Raw genomic sequence first — 16,696 nt, 5'->3', positions numbered from 1 at the left:
ACATCTAATCTCAAGCAAGTCTGTGAGATCTGTCCGTCTCTTCTTTCTGATGCATCTCCACAACCATAAACAGAGCTCCTACAGTGCATGTTAGCACGGACAGGTACTTTTGGGCAGGGAAAAGCAAAGAAAAAGGAGTGAGCTCCATAAATAAACCAGACTGAAGTGAGGCTGTTGAAGAAGGAAGCCAGGCTATAGACGAGCGCCTGGCTTACCCTTCTGGAAGAACCTATTACAGATGCTTAGGGAAAGCAGGGCAGCTAAGGAAGCCACCTGCAGAGGCAGAAACATCATGTAGCAGGACGGCCTTCTGCATCAGTTAGTTCAGTGACTACCTAGGTAGAGAGATGCAATACGTGGGAAGTCAGACCTAGCTCTCAGCTCCCTAACCCTACACTATCTCACTGCACCTCTCAAAGAGCAAGAGCTGGATACAGCCCTTGGTACAATCCCTCATGGTGGCCCCTTGTTCCTGTGCCCTTTTTTCTGCTCCTCCCAGAACCACATCAGACATCCCCTACTCAACCCAATTCCTCTTCCCCTCTCCTGGGTCTCCATGGGCCCCTACTGGCCCAGGAGGGACCCTTCCTTTGGAAGCCTTCATGGGTTAAGCCAGACATCTTTTGCCCTTGGCTTTTGTTAAACACATTATCTTCCTCTTCAAATGCCCTCTATATCCTAAGTCTACCAAGACAGGGCCATTTGGTATCTGGTGCATTACTATAGCCTCATGTCCTGCTCTGTACATTGCTGAAATCAAATCCTACTACTTCTGAGTTGTGTGGCCTTGGGCAAGTTATCAACATCTCTTCCCTGCAGGTTCTTTGTCTGTCAGAGGAAACAGTTAACGGTACCTACCTCACAGGCTGGTAAAAGGCTTAGCATGTGGTATGTGCTCCAAAAGTAGAGGCTAATCTGTTACTGACACTGGTGAAGAGAATCTAGTCCTGGCCTGGCCTATTATATTCTCCTCTACTGTAACCCCCATGGAAACAGAAACAGAGGTTTACCCAGCATACAGTGGCCCCCATACTCTCTATCCCACCCAAGGGGACTTGCAAAGATTCCTTCTCCAGCCCCCTGTGACCCCACTCCAAAGCAGGGTTCCAGTGCCCCAGATGATTCCTATAACCCCCCACATTTACTTATCATCTGCTTGGTGAAGGACACAGAACCTAATTCTTTTTCTCCCTCCCTTCTTCCCTTCCTCCCTCCCATATTTAGTGTGCAGCTACCCTGTGTCTGGCACTGTTAGGCATATGGTACAGTAAAGAAGAATGAATAGACAAAATTTGCATTGCCTGCTTCTGCCTACTTTGTAACTTCGCTAACTCACTAAGGCAGGTACTTGGCATTTGATGAAGTTGAACCCACTTAGCTGTTTTGTTTGTGTGTGTGTGTATGCGGGGAGATGCTTAGTGGCGGATAATCTATAGTGCCTCTGTCCATCCAGAGAGCCTTCAGAGTATCTCATCAAACAACACTGAAGAATTTGTCACTGCTAGCAGACCAGGCTCTCTGCCTTGGCAGGGAGCTTCCTGGGGGTGAGGGCTATACTCCTCTCCCCTTCTCCACTGGATTAGGAATGCCTCCAGGGCAGAAATGATGCTTCCATTTCCCCTTCTGTCCATTTCAGAGTTCTGGGCTGTACACTTAAGGGAAACCAAGTTAGGGTCATTGACTGAGCACAGACAAAAAATCTGAGCATCCTTCTTATCTCTCAAAGAGCAAGAAGCTTTTGCAGAGAAGGGGCTTCTTTCCAAGCATGCCCAGTCACTCAACATCAGGTGGAGTTCACAGACCAGCTCTAATTTAGCTGAATATACAGTACAATTATAAGCAGGGCCTCAACTATAACTGCATCCGGCAGTAGTCCGGCAGCGATGACTTATTAATGTATCACTACACTGATATTTAAATGTGAGTCGTAATGAGGGCCATAAAACATTTACGATAATAGCAGTTATTCCAGAACCAAAATGACTAAACACAGTATTCAGACTTTCATGATTTGCTGCTTGGGGCCAGCCAGCTCGTGGATGTCAGAGGGTTGGTAACCTCTCAGACGCTGATCGCTACGGCAGCCACAGGTTTTGTTTCCCTAATAAACACAGATTTATTTGATTTCCAGTCTTGGCAGCTTTTGCCCACATACAGAGCACTGCATTCTATTTGGTTCTTGTGCCGCTGCCTAAGTGGCTGGCATTCAATGGAGGAATTGTTGTAACAACCCCAACGCCAAGGAGAGGTGGTGAACATGAACCTTGAAGGCAGAGACCCAGTTTAGACTCTGGCTCTGCCACTTGCAGCCTACGCAACCATGGGTAAATTTCTTAATCTCATTACATTTCCTCCTTTGTAACATGGGGGTAGTAATAGCACTGGGCTCACAGAGCTTTAGTGGCAATTAGATGAGATGTTACTGAAAACTGCTAACACTAACTGAGAGCTTATTATACGCCAGACGGGCTTTGGGCTAAGGGTGCTACATTTCATTTCTTTCTATTTTTTTTCCAAGATGGAGTCTCATTGTGTTGCCCAGGCTGGAGTGCAGTGGTGTGATTTCGGCTCACTGCAACTTCCATCTCCTGGGTTCAAGCAATTTTCCTTGCCTCAGCCTCCTTAGTAGCTGGGGTTACAGGCCCCCGCCACCACACCTGGCTAATTTTTGTATTTTTTAGCAGAGATGGGGTTTCGCCATGTTGGCCAGGCTGGTCTTGAACTCCCAACCTCAGGTGATCTGCCCACCTTGACCTCCCAAAGTGCTGGGATTATAGGCATGAGCCACTGTGCCCAGCCTGCATCATTTCATTTAACTCCCCCCATTACCCCACGAGGCAAGGCCTTTTGATATCACCTCCATTTCATGAACTAAGCAAGTGGTGGTGCCAAGATTTGAATCCAAGCAAGACTCAATCCAGAAATGAGGCCTGTGTTCATTTCCCATTGCTGCTTTAACAGATTGCCATGAATCTGGTGGCTTAAAGCACCACACATGTATTCTCTTACAGTTTTGCAGTCAGAAGTCTAAAACGGGTTTCCAGGGCTGCATTTCTCTCAGGGGCTTCCAGGGAGCATTCATTGCCTTGCATTTGCACTCGTGGAGGCCATCCATGTCCTTGGCTTGTGGCTGCTTCCCTGCATCGCTTCAACCTCTTGCTTCTTTTTGTTACTTAAGAATTTTTAAAAAAATATACTTGAACACAGCTCCAAACAGCCATTGACGCCTCTTGCTTCTGTTGTCACATCTCCTGCCACTCACTGTGATGTCCACTTACTGGGGCCTTTCTCCTATAAGTCCCTTGTGAGTACCCTTAGAACTTATCTGAACAATCCAGGATCACCCCCGATCTCAGGAGCCTTAATGTTGTTCCACACGCTAAGTCCCTTTTGCCATGGAAGGCAACGTTCATAGATTTCTGGGATGGGGTCATGGACATCTTTGGGGGGCTATTAGTTCAATGCTAGGGTACTGAGGCAGGACAAGGGATCCCCAGGAGTGATGAATACATGAAGATTCACATAATGGACAGCTCCAGGGGCTGGCAAACAACTGCCCACAAGGCAAATCCCATCCAATGGCGCCTGTTTTTGTAAAAATGGTTTTACCTATTCACGTCTATATTGTCTATCTGCTTTTGCACTACAATAGCTGAGTAGTTAAGACACAGATCATATGGTTTGCAAAGCCTAAAATATTTTCTATCTGGATTTTTATAGAAATTCTGTTGGCCCTTGGCTGCTCTAGAACTGAACCATCCTGCCCCTGACTTGGTAGGTGATTAAATGTGTTATGCTATGCAAGGCAAATAACTGCTTGGTAAGAAGAGGGGTTTAGGTCAGAGGCATTTACAACTTAAAAACCACAAAAAACATTTTCAGGAAATCCCAAGAGGCTAGTAGAACTGGGATTCAAAAGCAGGCAGTCTCACCCCTACCTTGGAAGATCAGTACCACTGTTTCTGGAACCTGCAATGCCATGATGGAATTGGAGCCTAGGAGAAGGCCCTGCTCAAGAGATAGGACAGTTGAAGCCACCATGGGTTGTACATGGAAGGAACTTGGGCAGTGGTTCTCAAAATGTGGTCCCCAGACTGGGTGCAGTGGCTCATGCCTATAATCCAAGTACTTTGTGAGGCCACAGCGGGAAGACTGCTTGAGCCTAGGAGTTTGAGATCAGCCTAGGCCACAGAGGGAGACCCTATCTCTAGAAAACAGAAGAGACCTGGGTGTGGTGGTGGGCACCTATAGTCCCAGCTACTTCAGGGCTAAGGTGTGAGGATCACTTGAGCCCAATAGGTCAAGGTTGTAGTGAGCCAGGATCATGCCATTGCATTCAGCCTGGGTGACAGAGTGAGATCCTGTCTCAAGAAAAAAGAAAAAAGAAAAAAAAATGTGGTCTCTAGACAAGGACCATCACCCTGGTAATGTGTTAGAAATGCATATGCTCAAACCGCTCTTGAATCAGGAACCCTGGGGTGGGTCCCAGCCTTGTGAGTTTAATGAGCCCTCCAGAGGAGTCTCATGCAAGCTCACGTTGGAAAACCATTGAATGGGGGGAAAAGCTAAGAATAGAGCCTTTACTTGAGTGTAGAGGGCAGTATACAGGATGCTCTTTTGCAGCAACTGGGACTGAAAGCTTCTTCGGTGGAGGCATGGTGTTTCCCACTTAGGAAGAAGCCCAGGCTCTGAAATGATAGTCCTCAATGGAGGTGGCTGTAATCACCCTTGGAGAGCGCCAACTTGGCTTCTGCCCCTGGCTTCCACTGCTCCCTTCTGAGTGCCAATGTGGGGTTCTCCATTGTGCCCCTCAAGACAGCCATCTTTGATCTGCAGGAGCCATGTCCAGCTGCAGCCAACCCACCCTGGCTACCTGAATAAGACTGACATTTCCCTCTGCCTCCTCCGATTAGGCCATCACTTTATCATTCTGTGCCTTCCTGGCTCTGGGTATAATCTGCATGTTGTGTGTCCATAACACCATGTAATTGGCTCTAATGCAACAATATTATCTGTGAACATGTATCACATAATTGCAAAATCAGGCATCTGCAGTAAGTGCCACTGCAGCCTCTCAGTGTGCCCACCTTCCTGGGGGTATTCTTGGAGCCCCTCCTCTTTCTGTCCACATAGGTGAGGATCCAGACTCCTTGGGTCCAGCAGACCCTCTTGGCGGACTGGCCCACTCATGTCCTGTCTCAAGGCAGGTAGACTTCTCCCTAAGTCTAGATAATCAAGTTGGTTTCCTCCTTAATGGCCCCCAAGGAGGAGATTCTTGGTGAGTCATCAACCACCATGATGATAGGATGTCTATTTAATAAAGGAGGCTGAGAGATACCCTGAGCTATACTCACAAATATGGGTGTCCACTGGCCAGCATCCTAAGCCTGAAGAAAGCATGATCTCTACTAGTGCCTACAATGAATTCACAGTGGTGGATACAGCCACAGTACCAGACGCCTTTCCTGAAGAGCAGCTGAGTATGGAAGTACCGTGGCTGGACCCAGTGAGAAATACCTAAACCACTGGCAGGGGGCGATGTGCACCGAGAGGTTTCGGCAGCATGCGAGCTTCAAGGGGGCCTCACTGCTGGCTCTCCCACTTGTTTGGTTCAGGCAGAGCAAGAGGAATGAAACTGGGGACACCACAGGTCCCTCCGACTGTCCTTTATGTGGCTGCTCTCCTCTCTGGCTCATAGGTCAAAGCAAGATGCTCTTCTCAGCTCGCTGGGCAGCTGCTGATTGGCAGCCACCATGGGACCAAGAATCAGGGCCTACTGCTGATGACCAGGCCCTACAACACTCTCTGAGGTCCTACGAGTGTGAGCGCTATTGGGTGACTCAGCTCTGCTAGAATCTTCGTGGATGACTTCTCTTTGTGGACTTGGCCCCAGGAGAGCACACACTGAATGCTCAATTCCACCCTCTCAAAGAGGCATCCCTAAGCCTCCCTCTCAGCCCAGGGCCTCTGTCCTCAGCACCTCCACATAAGTATCCTACCATTTTTAAATGAAGCTCCTTTTACTGTTTCCCTGCTCTCCACGTTGAACTTGCCTTTCTCATCCAGCTGCACACTGCTGTCTTGTGGCTGGGGGCTCTAGGAAGCTCCAGAAACCAGGCATAAGAAGGATGCAATAAAGCATCCTTAGAGAAAACCGAAGCAGGATGCTGCAGGTTCTCCTATGAATGCACTAGTTTCCTCTAATGAGCTAGACTAGTCAAGGATATTGCTTTGAAGTAAGCACGCCAAGATCTTCCAATAAAGGTATCGATGATGTTCATAATAATAGCAGGAATAATGCTGATACGATTTGTGAAGTGTTTGCTAATTCCCAGCGCTAGGCTAAGTTCTTTTCATACATTATCTCATTTAATTCTCCCAGCACTCCTGAGATGCTATTGTTACTTCCATTTGGAAGCCCAGGAAACAACAGAAACTCTGCCCAGATCACACAGCTAGAGTTGCAGAGCCAATAAAGCCCAGGGATGTGATACCAGGACCTACATTTTAAATCATTACACAAAACTGTCTCTTACAGGATTGTCTTCAGAGAGACAGATATCACCCTTTCAGCTTCCACATTTTTCCAAGGTGGAGGCGAATCACATGAGTTTGTGGGGGACCCATCCTTTACTGGTCCCTGAAGCGGCAGGGACCATGGTGTAGGCATCACCGCTGAGGCCTCTCCAAGGCAACAGCGTTAGACAACCCTCCTCCTGTCCAAGGATCAGGAAGAGCTCAGTACAGACAGCGAGGGAGGCAATGTAGGAGAGGGGCCAGCTAAGCTGCCTCAGGTCAAGCTTTGGCTAGCCTAGTGGCCCTTACTGCTGGATGGGTTGATTGAAGTTTTTAAGAATACCCTAAAGAATAGAAAGGATCTGCTGCTCCTTAAGCAAAGGCTCTCTTTTGCCTGTTTGGAGCGGGCAATGGGCCTCCAAGGGCATATAAGACGGAGGAATAAGAGAGACTGGTGGGGGTGGGGAGAGTGGAGGGAGACGAGAGACAAGGGTGGGAAGCCACCCCTTTCGCATTACCTGCTCTCCTGGACTATCCCGGGTGCTGCATATTACCGAGTTCCTTGATCTCCCTGCGGACCGTTTAAATTAAAGCTCATAACCATTGTGTGGGCATATAATGAAAACAACTGATGCTGCACTGATTAGTCCATTACTCTCAACTGTTAGAAAACATAATGATCTCACAAGGGGCCTTATTCACTGACGTATAGCAGTCGAGCTCTCATTTGACACCTCAAATTAGCAGCCAAAGCAATAACAGCTGGGGTTTTTGTCTCAATATTTGTACCCGACTCTAAAGTGATTTGGCACTGAGTGAGCGTTATTTTTAAACACACAGCTCTCACCGCCAAGTAACATTTTAAATGGTCTCCAGGTGTCATGTAAAACCTATGGAAATAAATAAAAACAATCAGCTGACGATTTGGGCCTTTGATAATACAGATTCCTTAACAAAAGGGCTTGTCTTTCGTTGTTCTTTTATTATATATGCATATTATGACAGGCAGAAATTCGTCTCCATCCACTCTGCAGAGCCTCAGCGTTCAAAGAAAAATAATGCCTCCGAAAAATGTTAAAAGTGGAAGATCAAAAGAGAAAGATAAATCCTCAAATCCCGCCACTACTCAATCAGATCCCGTGTTTGGGGTCCCTTGACTCTGAAGAACTCTGTACTCATTTATTGAGATGATCACAGATACTGCCTAGCAGTGATTCAGAATGGCTCTACTGCCTTCCAGTGATGGAGTTGATTTTAAAATGTACTTTAAATGACCATGTGAATGAGATGGCCTTGGTCTCCCAATTCTGTTTCATCATCTACAGCCTGGGACCATGGATAGTCTTGACTTAGAAATCAGGCAATTGCCAACATGTCCACAGATACGAGAGTGACCTCCAACTTATATTACTGGGCAGGTGAGTTTGCAGATGAAAAGGGAAGAAACAGATAATTTCTACCTCAGCTGCATTTGGTGCCTAGCCCAGTAAGGCAGGAAGAAGAGGGACATGTTGAAAATATCCACGAATGCGTACACTGGGCGAGGACAGAGAGCAAGTCTGTTTCACGCACTTGCGTAGCCAGAGCCTGGCCCAGTGTTTGGAACATAGGGCGGCTCACTGTTTACTGAATGGGTTGGTGAATTTCAAAGCATGAATGGTCATGTTTTTGGCATCTTTTGATACAAATAAATTTCCACTCTGAACAGCCTTCTGGGCTAATCCAGGAGTACAAACACAATTGCCTAAAGGAGCAAGGCTTGTCATGTAAGTCATGTGAGTGAGTGAGCTGCGTGGGGACTGTCGTAAACACAGCCTTACTAAATGGGATCGTCACTTCTTGTTTCAAGAGACTGTGCTACGCTGGAATGGGGGTGCAGCGTCACCAGTTCTCCCCTTGTTTTATTTTTAAAGAGAAAGCCAGATGTCTAGAATTTTCATATGAGGTCTCCTGGTTTTTTAATATTGGCACCTCAATCGCCTTGAGTATCAAAACCCACAAATGAAAACACCTGGGGGCTGGATCTGGCTTGCAGGTGCCGGTTTTTGGTCTCTGAACCAAATGAATTAATTCCACAATTTAAATCAGAAAAATATAGCAAGAAAAATCAAAGTGCATCAATGTTATTATGGTGAAATGTGGTTGAAACCTTCTTTCTATACTGCAGCTCCCCAAGGGCAGCCACCAGTGATGAATTATATTTAAATGATTGTAAATTATTCAGTGTTTCTCCCCCTACAACCATTATTACTTGGGGACAAAGAGCCCTGAATAAGTTTGTTTCTAAAAGTAGGACTGTTTTCCAGCAGGCAGGTGAGCTCTTGTTTGGTTTTTGCATGCTGCTCATTAGTTCTGTGGCCAAATACATAAGTTATTTTTTGTGGACATTTGGAACAAGCCACTTTAAAGCTGTTAAAAAAAAAGCTGCACAGGGTGCATAAGGCTGTTTCTGGGCTGAGATGCCAGAGAGGTCCTGCTTTTTATTCTCTGATATGTGCAAGGGAGGGATTCTCCCAGGGAGCTGAGTGCAATTTACAGCTTAGGCTGTTTGAGCTCAGCAATGGGCAGGGGACTCCAGTGCTTACTTGATGAGTTTCTGGTCATCCCTGGTAGCCAGGGATCAATGATGTGGAATCTCATCTCTTCCAGACTGCCCTCTGACTGGACAATCTATTGGGGCACCAGAGTGGTCATTTCCCAAGCAGTAGACAAAGGCCTGGAAGGCCCTAGGGAGGGTGTTGTCCCCATGCTGAATGCAAAACATTCCCTCTAACAAAATGCTGGAGATTAAGAGGTGACGGCAAGAACAGGACATGAAGGCTGGCTTCACTTACTTTTCTTTCCTGTCTGCTAACATAGGGGCAAGTGGACAGCAATAAAGAGAACTGGAGAAAGAGCCAAAAGACCTGCTTTCTGTCCTGGTTCTTCCATGATTTTTTCCTGTGGCTGTGGGCAAGCCATTGAACCTTTGCGGGGGAGTTTCTTCCTTTTGAAATGAAGTGGTGGAACCAGTTGACCTCCAGGGTCTTTCTAGCCTAGAATTTCACTCTAATTCCAACTGGGTTGGTGCTGGCTCTAAAATTGCATTTCTGGATTGGGAATCATTTTCGAGACATTAGTAGAAGTGGTCATGGGTGCCCAGATCTGCCCAGCTCTGCGCAAAGACAGGACATCTGGCCAGACTCTGAAAGTCATAACTAGCCCCCACCGTGCAGCATGTGAAAACAGTTATGCAGGGTTGGCTCTTTTCCTTTCTCTCTTTATGCAGATACCTGGCTCAGCTTCTGTGGGGTTAATGGGCTTGCTTCCCCAACCGGGAAGCTCACGCCTGTAATCCCGGCACTTTGGGAGGCCGAGGCGGGCAGATCACTTGAGGTCAGGAGTTCGAGACCAGGGGAGTCCAACATGGTGAAAACCTGTCTCTACTAAAAATACTTAGCTGGGCATGGTGGTGCGCAGCTGTAATCCCAGCTACTTGGGAGGCTGAGGCAGGAGAATCACTTGAACCCAGGAGGCAGAGGTTGCAGTAAGCCAAGATTGTGCTACCACACTCCAGCCTGGGTGACATAGTGAGACTCCGTCTCAAAAAAAAAAAAAAAAAAAAAAAAAAAGGTAGAGATGGAGGTGAGGGGAGTGGAAGATATTTCAAAAATTTACTTTTAGAAAAGACATTATTTCAACACTGTTAATAGATGTGAAATGGCTGGCGAGATTTATTGCAGGACAGGGAAGCAGGCCTGGTGGGAGCTACGGTGATTCGCAGAGGGTATGGCCTGTCCAGACAGGGTACCCACCCACACTAAGCTCAAAACTTGCACTGTCCAATAAGGTAAACATGAGCTACATGTGGCAATTCACATTGAAATCAATTAAAATTAAATAAAAATTTAAAAATTTGGTTTCTCAGTTGTGTAAGATGCACGTCAAGAGCTCAAGAGTCACGTGTGACCAGGGGCTTCCATCCTGGATAACACAGAGATAAAATACTTCCCGCATCACAGAAAGTTCTATCAGATGGTGCTGCTGGTGAGATCCTAGCCACAGGCAGGCCCAGGGTTGGCAAAGCTTCTAGATATTCATTGGAAGTTGAATTATAAACTTTTACATAAAATTGCCTGAGTTTCAAATGTTGGCAACAAATTCTAATTATTTGTAAACGTTGGAAGGATCACAAAAATTAAAGAAAAACATGAAATCCCACATGTTGGTTTCATTCAACCCATAGGCCAGCAGTTGGAGTCCTCTGATTTAGTTATAAGTCAAAAGAAAATGGACTCTCTAGAGCTTTTTGACAATGAATTTGAAGAATCCAAACATGACCTTGGAGAAATAGAATTATTATTTCCTTCATCCCTCCTTCATCTCACCATCCCTTACTTCAATTTTTTTTTTTTTTTTTTTTTTTTTTTTTTTTTTTTTTTTTTTTTTTTTTTTTTGGCTGGGTGCAGTGACTCATGCCTGTAATCCTAGCACTTTGGGAGGCCAAGGTGGGCAGATCACTCGAGGTCAGGAGTTCAAGACTAGCCTGGTCAACATGGTGAAACCCCCACCTTTACTAAAACTATTTAAAAAATTAGCCAGGTGTTGTGGTGGGCACCTGTAATCCCAGCTACTTGGGAGGCTGAGGCAGAAGAATCACTTGAACTCGGAAGGCAGAGGCTCCAGTCGGCCGATATTGCACCACTGCACTCCAGCCTGGGCAACAGGGCAAGACTCCGTCTCAAAAAAAAAATTTTGTTTTTGTTTGTGTAGAGGTGAGGTCTCGCTATGTTGTCTAGGCTGGTCTCAAACTCCTGGGCTCAAGCAAGCCTCCCCCCTTGGCACTGGGATTACAGGTGTGAACCACCTCACCTGGCCCATCCCTTACTTTTTAATACCTTCAAAGACAGAAAATGACACCTCAGGGAAAAGTAGGAATGTGGCTCCAATTCTTCTTAGCCCTGTGTCTCCATCACCTTCTCCACATCATCCTTCCTTCCTTCCATTAAGCCAATGGGTAGGAAGGGGCCAACTTCCTGTGAGAGCTTATAGGATCTTGGCTTTCAAGACTCAGGTCTATAGAAAACTGGACTCTTGGCCACAGGTAAGCTGAGCTGTCCAAGCTTGGTATCCCTGATGGGAATAGCAGTGGCCGTGGCAGGTGGGTTTGACTGTTGGGAGGGACAAGGCTCCCTGGCGTGGAGGTCCATGAGTGTCACAGGATGAGTGCTGATCTAGAGACAAGATGTTCACTAAACATGCTCAAATACTGGTCACCAAAGCCCCTGCTGAGAGCTGAGCGGATGGTGAACGGGCAGAGGTTGACCGTCAGTGCCGGGCGCCTTTGCAAATCAGTGCAGAAGCCCTGTCTTGGGCATGAACTGACCACCAGCATGTGGCTGCTCTGCGGCATTTCCCCCAGCCTCCATATCTTGCCCTTGAAAGAAAAGTCTCTGGAATCTCCTCAAAGGTGCAGAACTATTTTTCCATTTTGTTCGAGGTGGGACAAAGCATCTCAAAAGACTGCTCCCAAACCAAGTTTGTCAAGTCTGAATTCCAGTGCAGAGACCCAGCAGCTGGAATCCGTGGCCCCTGGGAACAGCAAGGCCACCATGGCCCGACCCCACCTACTCACAGGAGAAGTTAACAGGTTTGTTGATTCAAGACCTTTCGATGATCCAAAACAATTCAATTACCTTCTTCATATCCTCTTAACCCAGGAATGTACACCAATACATTTTCAACGTCAGAGGCAAAACTAGCTTTTGGTTAACAGGAAAGTGAAATCAACTAGAAGTCAACTAGAAAAGTGTTTCCCTCATATTCTAGGTACTTTCAAGATGAAAGTGCTACTTATTTAACTGGGAAAAAATTTTTAGATTTCAAAGTAGTTTTTATTTTTTTCTTAAGCTGGAGTTCTAAAATCCAAGCTAGTCATTTGAAGAGCATGACTGTCATCAAACTTGGAGTCTGGAGGACTATGAAGGAGGTGTGCGTTGAGTGGTATGAGAGCATTTACAGAAAACCTGGTTCCTTTCCTAGCATTCCAGGGGCTGAATGGAAGTTACAGATGCCTTCTACAAAGTGAAATTTTAATCCTGATTGCATGACCATGTCACAATTTACAGCACAGTACCAAAAGAAAAAGAATATCTGGAGATATTTTAAGACTTTCATTAAGCAATGACAGTGCTATATTCAAAACTATGTCATGACTAAACATGCTGATAAAATGTTTGTAGCTCCCAGAGAAACCCAGATGAAACATTTTATAAATAAATAAAAATGAGTCTGGTCTCTGTTGTAACACACCAATTTTCACTGTAGCTCCAATTCTGCTCCTTATTCAGATGAAAAAGAAAGATCACTGTGTAGCCAGAGAAATGCAAAATCAAAGGTAATGTGAAAAGTGGACTGGTTCAGTAAAATGCTACATTGTTCAACATTTAGAATAATTCCAGGACAACCACATCTTAGTTCTGTTCAGGGACGAGCCATAACAGGGACGCTACGGACTGGTGTTGCGGGCTTCAGTTAATCAATTTCAACTCTTTTTGGTTCCACATGCTTTAACTGGCCACCTAGTACATGCCAGGTGTGGGTGAGGTGAAGATATAAGGCAGTGAAACATCACGGAAGTATTTACAAACTTTACTTATTATGAGCGTCCTGACTGGGAGCCTGCTATTTGCTAGGCACACACCAATGATATCTCTTTTAACGCACACAGCTATTCTCAGGGTTGGGTATTACAGTTTCCGTTTTTCAATAAGGAAATGAAGCCCAAACCACCTAGTCTGGTAAAGATGAGCGGGAAGCTAGTTCTGTGAGAGAACTCTATCCCCTCCAAGCTCAGCAGTGCCTCTGTACCTTCATGTCTGGGGCAGTTTGTGGAACTGGATCTGATGCTGATTAAGCTGAGGTCATAAATTTAGATCTAAGCACCCTATGAGTGAGTGTTTCCATAACTATGGTTTCTGAATTATTCTGGTCACTCACTATAGACAATAATGTCACTAGTGCATATAATTGTTTCTATGGTATGTGTGTTCTGGTAGATGCTTCTAATTTTTATTTTATTTTATTTGTAGCCGAGCAGTTAGGGCAGGGGCTAAGATATCAAGCAGAACTAGATCCGAGTTCTAAAAGAGTAGGCTCCTTGTACGTGCTGCTGTGACTCTCAGCAAGCCAGTCAGCTTTTCTAAGCGTCAGTTTCCTGACTGGTAAAATGAGGTGATTACTAGGATGTGCCTCATCAAGTTGTGGTGAGGATTTAATTGAGATGCCTCATTCTACTGACTTATCACGGTGACTGAAGATGATGCTCAAACATGGAGGCTATAACAATAATAATATAACCGCACTAATAATTACTGTACCATTGTACTATATATTGTTACATCATTATTACTATTCATTAATAATAATTAACATCTGGCTTTGTATCCAGAGGAAGCTCAGCTGATGTGGCCAACACACTGCCACTTGCATTAAACGCTGGGTTTTCGGAACTGGGCAACACTGTGCTTGAACGCCCTGACAGCAGTCGTAATTGGGTTTGTGCCAATGAGGGTGAAAAACAAGACATGACTCCAGCTCCACCTTTTCATCACAAGAGCCGCCACGGCCTGCCTTGGTCTTGCACCTCAGGCCCTGGATCAACTAGTGTACTGAGCCAGTTGCCAGGACACCAACCCCGCTCTAGGAGAGTGAGCACACCCTGACCTGGGTTTCAGGACTGCCATCAATTTTCACTGCCTTCTTCTTGTATCAGAGAAGGACGTCTTCCCCATAAGCTCGTCTGCGTCTACCTGTGGGGTTCTGCATCAGGCCACGTTGAACCCACCGGGATATGAGTGAATTAGAACTACCCTAAAAGTCTGGTTAATTCTGCTACTGCTTTAACCCTTGAATCTCTCCTCTCTAAACATGGGCTCAGTGGGGGCTCAGTCACCTCTTGTTCAACTGCGGTAACATCAAAGGCAATGTGGAAACTAGTTTAACTCTTAAGAAGAGCTTCTCGGAAGGTAAGACGTGAGAGGTTTGTGATTGCCTCTGGGGTGTCCTTGCTCAGGTTTGGGTGTCCTGGACTCCACATCACTAAGCTCTCTCTGTGTGCCCATTCTACCATGCTGGTGGGCTCCGGCCCATGGAGCTCAGCCCATCAAGCACCTGCTCATTTCAAGCTTTACTGTACACAGCGCCCAGCACTGTGCTGGATACACAGTGTGCCCTTACTTCTTGGATGGGTCAGCACAGGGGCCACAGGGGCCACATGGGCTGGAGTTAATGTAAACAGGAAGGGGTCAGTGGCAGAGTGGGGACTACACACCCCATCCGAGGAGGGCAGGTGCTCCCCAGCCACAGCTGACTGCAATGCGGAAATGCCGGCCCATGGTTGCCAGCGCTTCTGATTTTTCCAGAGAAGCTGGAAATCCGGGCTTTTATGTCTGATATCTCAATGTTTAAATGTGAAATGCTGTTTTCAATTTTTAGAAAACATTCCACAGGGCAAAAAACAACAACAACAACAACAACAACAAAAACCACCCTCATTTATGGGAGCAATATACTCTGTGGTCTGGTTTGCAGCTTCTGGTTTAAAGAGAGCTAAAAGCCAGATCATCCCTTGATTCTGTCACAGACAAACATTTGCCCTCCTCCAATCTCTTAAATAACACCCAAAACTTAATGGTGGGTTTTGAAAGGATGAACTGTGCTTGGGATCCTTAATCTCACCAGAAGGTCCCCTATGAACAACCTAATTGCATGGAGGTGTCCAATATGGACAGAAACATGGGTCAGGAGTCTGGAGTCCCAGGTTCAAATTCGCCTGCTCCCGTCAACTTGCTGCTGACCTCAGGAAAGTCTCCCAGCCAAGGCCAGGCCTAGGGTGAGCCGGGTAAGGTGCTCAGCATGCAGGATGCCAGGAGGGACAGGCCTCTCTCCCGTGCTTTCTCTCTGTATCTTAATCTGGACAATGAGAGGTCATCCTGGAGACACCTAAGGTCCTACCAGTGCCAGCCTATAATAATGTCACTGAATTCCCAAAATTGGTAAGTGACATAAATGGGAGTGAGGGCTTCAAAACAGCACACGCTGGTTATCTGCGGACCTGCGGCATCTCCATGCCATTTAGCTGGCACCAGTGACTTCGCAAGGGCAGACCAATCACTGGGAGATGAACGTTATTTTCAGGATGTGTTTCTGTTAGCTGTGGTCTGGCATTTTTTGACAACGTATATTTATTGAACTTCTGACTTGCTACCTTTAGTCAGGAGACAATGTCCAAAAGTATTTTTTATTCTCCTATAATACTACTGAAAAACAATTAACAGCAGCATATTTTGTTAATGAGGTTTTCTCATTTTTGTTTAATTTGTCCCTACTTTTTTTTTTCCATTAGAGTTAAGCGCTTTTTTTTTTTTCTGAACCATGATGGCATGTTGGGCATGGAGGTGCCACTCTACCTGGTGAAATGCCTGGCTGTCCTCAGCCTGGCTGGTATGAGCTGGAAACCTGTGGCTCAGAGCACCACCACAGTGCCCTGACCACACAGAGCCGGGAATTCAGTCTTGGCATATTCAACTGCGGTATAAGCACGACTTACTTGGAGAAAACCTAGTGCTGTATGCGAATTGCCAAAAGTATAGAACAGGTAGAAGTTAAAGGGCAATGAGCTGAGTAACAGCAGGGGGTCTGACTCACAGAGGCTCAGTCCCACAATTAAGAACCTTAAATGCCACAAAACTGAGGCTATATCCTTAGCGGGGAGACAGATCTGGAAAGCAGAGCTCCCAAACTGTTGAGTGCCAAAGTCGATGGCAATGGCCATGAGTGGGAATACATCATCTCTGGGACTACAAGTATAACAGTGAAAAAGCGGGATGAGGTCCTTTCTACAGCAAGTTTGATTTACCTTTGACTTTGTGAGCACCCGTGAGATAGGTAAAAGGAATGACAGGGCCAATTTCACAAGCCTGTGAAAGGCTCCGACCTTCTCCCCAGCAGAATTGTGAGTCATTGCTAGTTTGCCTCCATCAGTTCTTGGAGGCCAGTTCACACCACCCTGTAGCACACACCCGCCATGCCTCAGGGCAGCCAAATACCATGACAGTTTTGGCAACATGCATCCAAAAGGCTGCTTGGTAGAATGGTTAATTACACAGGCTCTGCTGCTAATTAGGTAAGCAGTTACTTG

General features: G+C 46.1%; 1 protein-coding gene across 2 annotated transcripts in view; it reads right to left on the bottom strand.

Moving 5' to 3' along the window:
• Positions 1 to 16,696, bottom strand: part of SLIT3 (slit guidance ligand 3) — a 627,330-nt gene that overhangs the window by 159,984 nt on the left and 450,650 nt on the right. The window lies entirely within an intron of this gene.

Source organism: Saimiri boliviensis, chromosome 20 (genome assembly GCF_048565385.1).
Source record: "Saimiri boliviensis isolate mSaiBol1 chromosome 20, mSaiBol1.pri, whole genome shotgun sequence".
Taxonomy (NCBI): Eukaryota; Metazoa; Chordata; class Mammalia; order Primates; family Cebidae; genus Saimiri; species Saimiri boliviensis.
The sequence above is the reverse complement of the archived record's forward strand: the minus strand, read 5'-3'. Positions and strand labels throughout refer to the sequence as shown.